Source organism: Narcine bancroftii, chromosome 5 (genome assembly GCF_036971445.1).
Source record: "Narcine bancroftii isolate sNarBan1 chromosome 5, sNarBan1.hap1, whole genome shotgun sequence".
NCBI classification, from domain to species: domain Eukaryota; kingdom Metazoa; phylum Chordata; class Chondrichthyes; order Torpediniformes; family Narcinidae; genus Narcine; species Narcine bancroftii.
Window position 1 is genome coordinate 18581560 of NC_091473.1, and position 6038 is coordinate 18587597.

A 6038-nucleotide genomic window follows, 5' to 3' on the forward strand; every position below is an offset into this window, starting at 1 on the left:
AAATCACAGATTGATGTTTCACTGTCTGTTCTATTCTTTCTTTGGCTTGGCTTCGCGGACAAAGATTTATGGAGGGGTATGTCCACGTCTGCTGCAGGCTCGTTGGTGACTGACAAGTCCGATGTGGCACAGGCAGACACGGTTGCAGCGGTTGCAAGGGAAAATTGGTTGGTTGGGGTTGGGTGTTGGGTTTTTCCTCCTTTGTCTTTTGTCAGCGAGGTGGGCTCTGCGGTCTTCTTCAAAGGAGGTTGCTGCCTGCCGAACTGTGAGGCGCCAAGATGGACGGTTGGAGGCGATATCAGCCCACTGGCGGTGGTCAATGTGGCAGGCACCAAGAGATTTCTTTAAGCAGTCCTTGTACCTCTTTGGTGCACCCCTGTCTTGATGGCCAGTTGAGGGCTCACCATAAAAGACGATCTTGGGAAGGCGATGGTCCTCCATTCTGGAGACGTGACCCACCCAGCGCAGTTGGGTCTTCAGCAGCATGGATTCGATGCTTGCAGACTCTGCGAGCTCGAGTACTTCGATGTTGGTGATGAAGTCGCTCCAATGAATGTTGAGGATGGAGCGGAGACAGCGTTGTTGGAAGCGTTCTAGGAGCCGTAGGTGATGCCGGTAGAGGACCCATGATTCGAAGCCAAACAGGAGCGTGGGTTTGACAACGGCTCTGTACACGCTGATCTTTGTGTGTTTCTTCAGGTGATTGTTTTTCCAGACTCTTGTGTAGTCTTCCAAAGGCGCTATTTGCCTTGGCGAGTCTGTTGTCTATCTCTTTGTTGATCCTCGCATCAGATGAAATGGTGCAGCCGAGGTAGGTAAACTGGTTCACCGTTTTGAGTTCTGTGTGCCCGATGGAGATGTGTAGGGGGGGGGGCTGGTAGTCATGGTGGGGAGCTGGCTGATGGAGGACCTCAGTTTTCTTCAGGCTGGCTTCCAGACCAAACATTTTGGCAGTTTCTACAAAACAGGACGTCATGCGCTGGAGAGCTGGCTCTGAATGGGCAACTAAAGCGGCATCGTCTGCAAAGAATAGTTCACGGACAAGTCGCTCTTGTGTCCTGGTATGAGGTTGCAGGCACCTCAGATTGAAGAGACTGCCATCCGTGCGGTACCGGATGTAAACAGTGTCTTCATTGTTGAGGTCTTTCATGGCTTGTTTCAGCATCATGCTGAAGAAGATAGTAAAGAGGGTTGGTGCGAGGACGCAGCCTTGCTTCAAGCCGTTGTCAATGGAGAAGGGTTCGGAGAGCTCATTGCTGTATTTGATCCAACCTTGTTGGTTTTCGTGCAGTTGGATAACCATGTTGAGGAACTTTGGGGGGGCATCCAAGGCGCTCTAGTATTTGCCAAAGCCCCTTCCTGCTCATGGTGTCAAAGGCTTTGGTGAGGTCAACAAAGGTGATGTAGAGTCCTTTGTTTTGTTCTCTGCATTTTTCTTGGAGCTGTCTGAGGCACAAATGCAGTGGCAGGGAATCTATTTTGCTTGCTCTTTTCATCCACCCTAGATTCAGAGCTGTTAAGGCTGCACCCACTGAGGTAAGTTTCATCACACTTCTTGACTATAACCAATGTTAGTTGTCCAGTGAAAGTTCTGCAACCTTTTGGTGACTTAACTGGAATAACAGTTTGAAAATCACAGATTGATGTTTCACTGTCTGTTCTATACCACGCAACAGAAGGCAAACATGTTTGATAAATGTAGCTTTGATGAACAAAGGGAAGTTAAATTGAGGTTGCAGTTGACAGTAGGCCACAGGAGCAGAATTGGGCCATTCCGCCCATTAAGTCCACATTGTTCATATCGTGGCTGCTGCATTTTTCCTTTCAACTCTGTTTTCCTGTCTTCTCATAAACATTCATACCCTTACTGATCAACAACCTATCAACCTTGCTTTAAATACCTTGGCCTGTCTGGCAAAGATTTCCTCAGATTTATCATCACCTGGTTTAAATGCTTCTCATTCTAAAGGGACATCATTGGCTGTGCCTTTTTGGTCCTAGACTCTCCCACTACTGGAAACATCAACCTTTGGTCGAAGATCACACCCTTCTTCCTTTGCTCTGACCAAGGTTTACAATTTAGAAGCATCATTAAAACAGATTTCTTTGCGGCTGGACTTCTTACTGGAATGGAGATTATACTTTAACACTGCACCATTGGGACATCTTGAGATAGTAAGGAGCCCATAGAAAGGGAAGTGAGTGATTGCCTCTACACACACCATGGAAACGGTCTAATTGAGGCTCCATCATGTCAATGTTTTTTCCACCTTAAGCCTCCTTTCAGCAGACTTTGAAGTTGCAGTTGCAACATATTTCCACGAGAGGGCAGAGCAGCCTCACCCACTGCAAAAAAATATAGCTGGATACAAGTTCCAGTGGAATCACCCTCCAAGTGACTTGTTGCTGGTTTCAGTGGGAACTTTTTTTTTCCATTGTAAACTGGGACCAATATTTTCAGGTTGGTAAAATGAGTTGATATTAAACTAATGCCGAATATCATGACTTGTTCATGACAATAAACTGTGATTCTGATATTTCAAACAAAACAGGAGTTTGCTTCTTGCTGATGTTTTTTTTGCTGTCTTAGAAGTTTAGCTCCTACACTCTGAGCCTGTTCGGGGGAGCTGACTTTGTTTTTATTTATGCACGGAGATGAACAATGTGCTGGACCCATGCTCAGGTCTCCTGCTTTTAATACTGCTAGTGTTGTGCAACCCTAATTTTAACTATAAAGATTTACAATATTTTCCCCTTTCCCCAGAATCCTACTGTGAAGAATCCAGCTGTTTGTGACAACTGCTCCGAGTTGAAGTCTATGTTGAAGTATCCAGTCCAGACGGAGTACCCAGGTGAGTACTGAAAACCTGTGTTAGCCAACTAGCCAATGTATTCATGGATATTTTCAACCTTTCACTCCAGCAGTGTGTGGAACCCACCTGTTTCAAACAGGGTTCAATCCTACCTGTGCCCAAGAAGAGTGTGGTAACCTGCCTAAATGACTATTAACCCATGGCACTCAAATCCACAGTGATGAAGTGTTTTGAGAAGCATATCAACTCCTGTCTAAACGATGATGTGGATCCGTTCCAATTTTCTGACTGCAGCAACATGTCTACTGCAGATGGCATCTCACTGGTTCTTCACAAAACTCTGAATCATCTGGACAGCAAAAACTCATGCATCAGGATGCTCTTTATTGACTACAGTTCAGCATTCAACACCATTATCCACTCAAAACTCCATCATCCAGTAAACTCAAAGACCTGGGTCTTAGTAACCCATTGTGCAATTGGATCCTGGATTTCCTCGCTTCCAGACCCGAGCCAGTTTAGATTAGCAAAAACTTCTCCAGATTCTCTTTCGGCACTGGAGCACCACAGGGCTGCGTACTTAGCCCCCAGCTCTACTCACTTTACATCAATGACTTGTAGCTCAGTACACAAGAAGTTTGCCGATGATACCATCATAGAGGGCTGTAAAAAAAAAAGGGATAATAAATCAGCATACAGGAGGGAGATTGCAAAGTTGGCTGAACAATGTATTAACAACAGCTCTCAGTTAATGTCACCAAGACAAGGAATTGATTGTAGACTTTAGGAAAGGAAAACCAGAAGTGCATGATCCAGTGATCATTGGGGAGCAGAGGTGGAGAGGGTGTGCAAATTTAAATTCCTGAGGGGGAGGGGTCACTATCCAGAAGATCAATCATAGACCCATCATATTAATGCACATCAGCTCCTCCACTTCCTCAGGAATCTGTGGAGGATAGGTATGTCTTCGGAAATCTCCGCAAACTTCGACAGATGTGTGGTGGAAAGTGAGCTGAATGGCTGCATCGTAGCTTGGTGTGGGGGCACCAATACCCTTGAGCGCAAAGTCCTGCAAAAGGTAGTGGACACAGCCCAGTATATCACAGGCAACACTCTCACCACAATTGAGGACCGTCTACATGGAACATTGCCGTCAGAGAGCAGCAATGGTCAAGGATCCACACCACCCAGGCCAGGACATGCTCTGTTCTCACTGCTGTCATCAGGAAGGAGTCATACCACTAGGCTCAAGAATAGTTGCTACCCCAGAATGATCAGACTCCTGAAAAAGAGACTCAATAAGGACTCCCATTTTGCTCACTTTTATTCCAGTATATTCATACATCTGCATTTGCACAGTCAGTTTGTTTACACTTCTTTATTCCTTTGAGTATAGTTTACAGTTACCAGTAATTTGAAATTTTGCCTGCAGGAAAAGAATCTCGGGGTTGTACGTGATTTCATGTAAGTACACTGACAATAAATTTGAACTTTGACCCTTACATTTTGCCAATTAAAATGTGAAAATAAATTTGAACTTGACATTAGTGCATCAGGTTTAAAGTCTTGTATCTTATCCTGTGGGTTTAATGTTTTGTATCTCCAACCATTCTCTCCAGAAGGACATTTCAGTTGTTGGCGTATTTAGTTTATCAGTGACTACCTTATGTTCTTGCCTTGGATTGTCCCAACCTTCCAGAATATTAAAGGCACCTATCAGTTCAATTTTCCGTGAAGAAAAGAATCATCACTTGATCCCCCTGATGACTTTCATGTATTTATGTATCTTGGGTAAGTGTAAGGCATTGCATTTTGGTAAGTTAAACCCGGGGAAGGACTTAATCAGTGAATGGGAATGGCTGTAAACTAGAGCAACCAAGAGGTACAGGTACATGATTCTCCGAAAGTGGCTGGACAGGTGGTGAAGAAGCCACTTGGCAAGCTTTACCTTCATCAGTCAGGGCAGTGAGTACAAGAGCTGGGACATCATGTTGCAGTGGTACAAAATGTTGGTGAGACCACACTTGGACTACTGTGTGCAGTTCTGGTTACCTTGCTTGAGGAAGGATCTTATTAAGCAGGATCATTTTTCCTTGGAGCGTAGGAGGCTGAAGGGTTGGGTTGATGAAAGAAGGGTATAAAAAGACATAAGATGCATAGTGCAGGGTTGGGTAATCTAAAACTTAAGGGCATGGGTTTAAGGGAGGAAAGGGTGGGGGGGGGCAATTTCTTCCCACAGAAGCTGTAAAGGCAGGTACATAGATAAGGGATGTGGGGAAGACTCAGGCAACTGGGACCAGCTCAGGTCGAGAACTTGGTCAGCATGGACCACTTGGTTCCAGTGCTGTCTAGGTTTGTGACTGCCTTAAGAGTGCTGTCCTTATTCAGTGTCAGCTTCAGCCCTGTAAACCTCTTCTGTCCTTTCTCCAGTGCTGCCCTCTCTCATGCCAATAGCAAGGAGCACCCAACTGCGAACATTTATTGATTTACTTTTCCTTTGATATTTTTAAAATCTTTTTTTCTCTTCTTATGAGCTGCGTGTTTAATATATCTAGAAAGCTGTGACAACGAGCTTCATTCATAACTGGGCTATACACAAGAGTGAGCTGGGGCAGTGCTAAGGATTTTAACAATTTTTATCTTATTTTGAATTGTGTATTACTGTAGAGAGATCCTAGCGCATTTTTACGTGTAATGGCTTTGTTGCAATGTTTAATAAATTCTGTAACCATTCCATTTATGTCTGCACTCCTCTTGCTTGCTGTTATGTTATTTTTCCAGAGGAAGGCCTCCTGTTCTTTCTCCACACTTTTCTCATCGGTTCCAATGAAAGGCCATTGTTCTAAATCAGTGATCCTGCTTCTCTCTCCACAGATGCTGCTTGACCTCCTGAGTACAGTAAAACCCCTGGTGTTCAGAATTCAAGCTGCCGGCAGCCTCAAGCAACCAGCAAAAAAAAAATCAAGGAAAATAAATAGATAAAAAATTATGTAGTTTAAAATTGGTGTGCCTTGACGTTAGTTTGCCAATATACACAAACAAAATCTCAAGCAACCAAAAATACACTTATCTGATAGGTGCCAGATACCGTGAGATTATACTGTACTTCCAGCATTTCTTCTTTAATTATTATTTATGAATTATGGATTTTGTTGCTGGCTTTCTAGATGTCAGGCACACCCCTAACCATCTTGTTAAACAGCAGATCTGAGGAACTGAGAGGCT

At 44.2% G+C, this 6038-nt stretch overlaps 1 long non-coding RNA gene across 1 annotated transcript; it reads left to right on the forward strand.

Moving 5' to 3' along the window:
• The first annotated feature begins 2771 nt into the window (after positions 1-2771).
• On the forward strand, positions 2772-5783 carry LOC138762630 (uncharacterized). Its single transcript, XR_011356988.1, has 3 exons — positions 2772-2852; positions 4513-4604; positions 5688-5783. It is a non-coding gene; the product is annotated as an uncharacterized lncRNA (long non-coding RNA).
• The last annotated feature ends 255 nt before the right edge of the window (positions 5784-6038 follow it).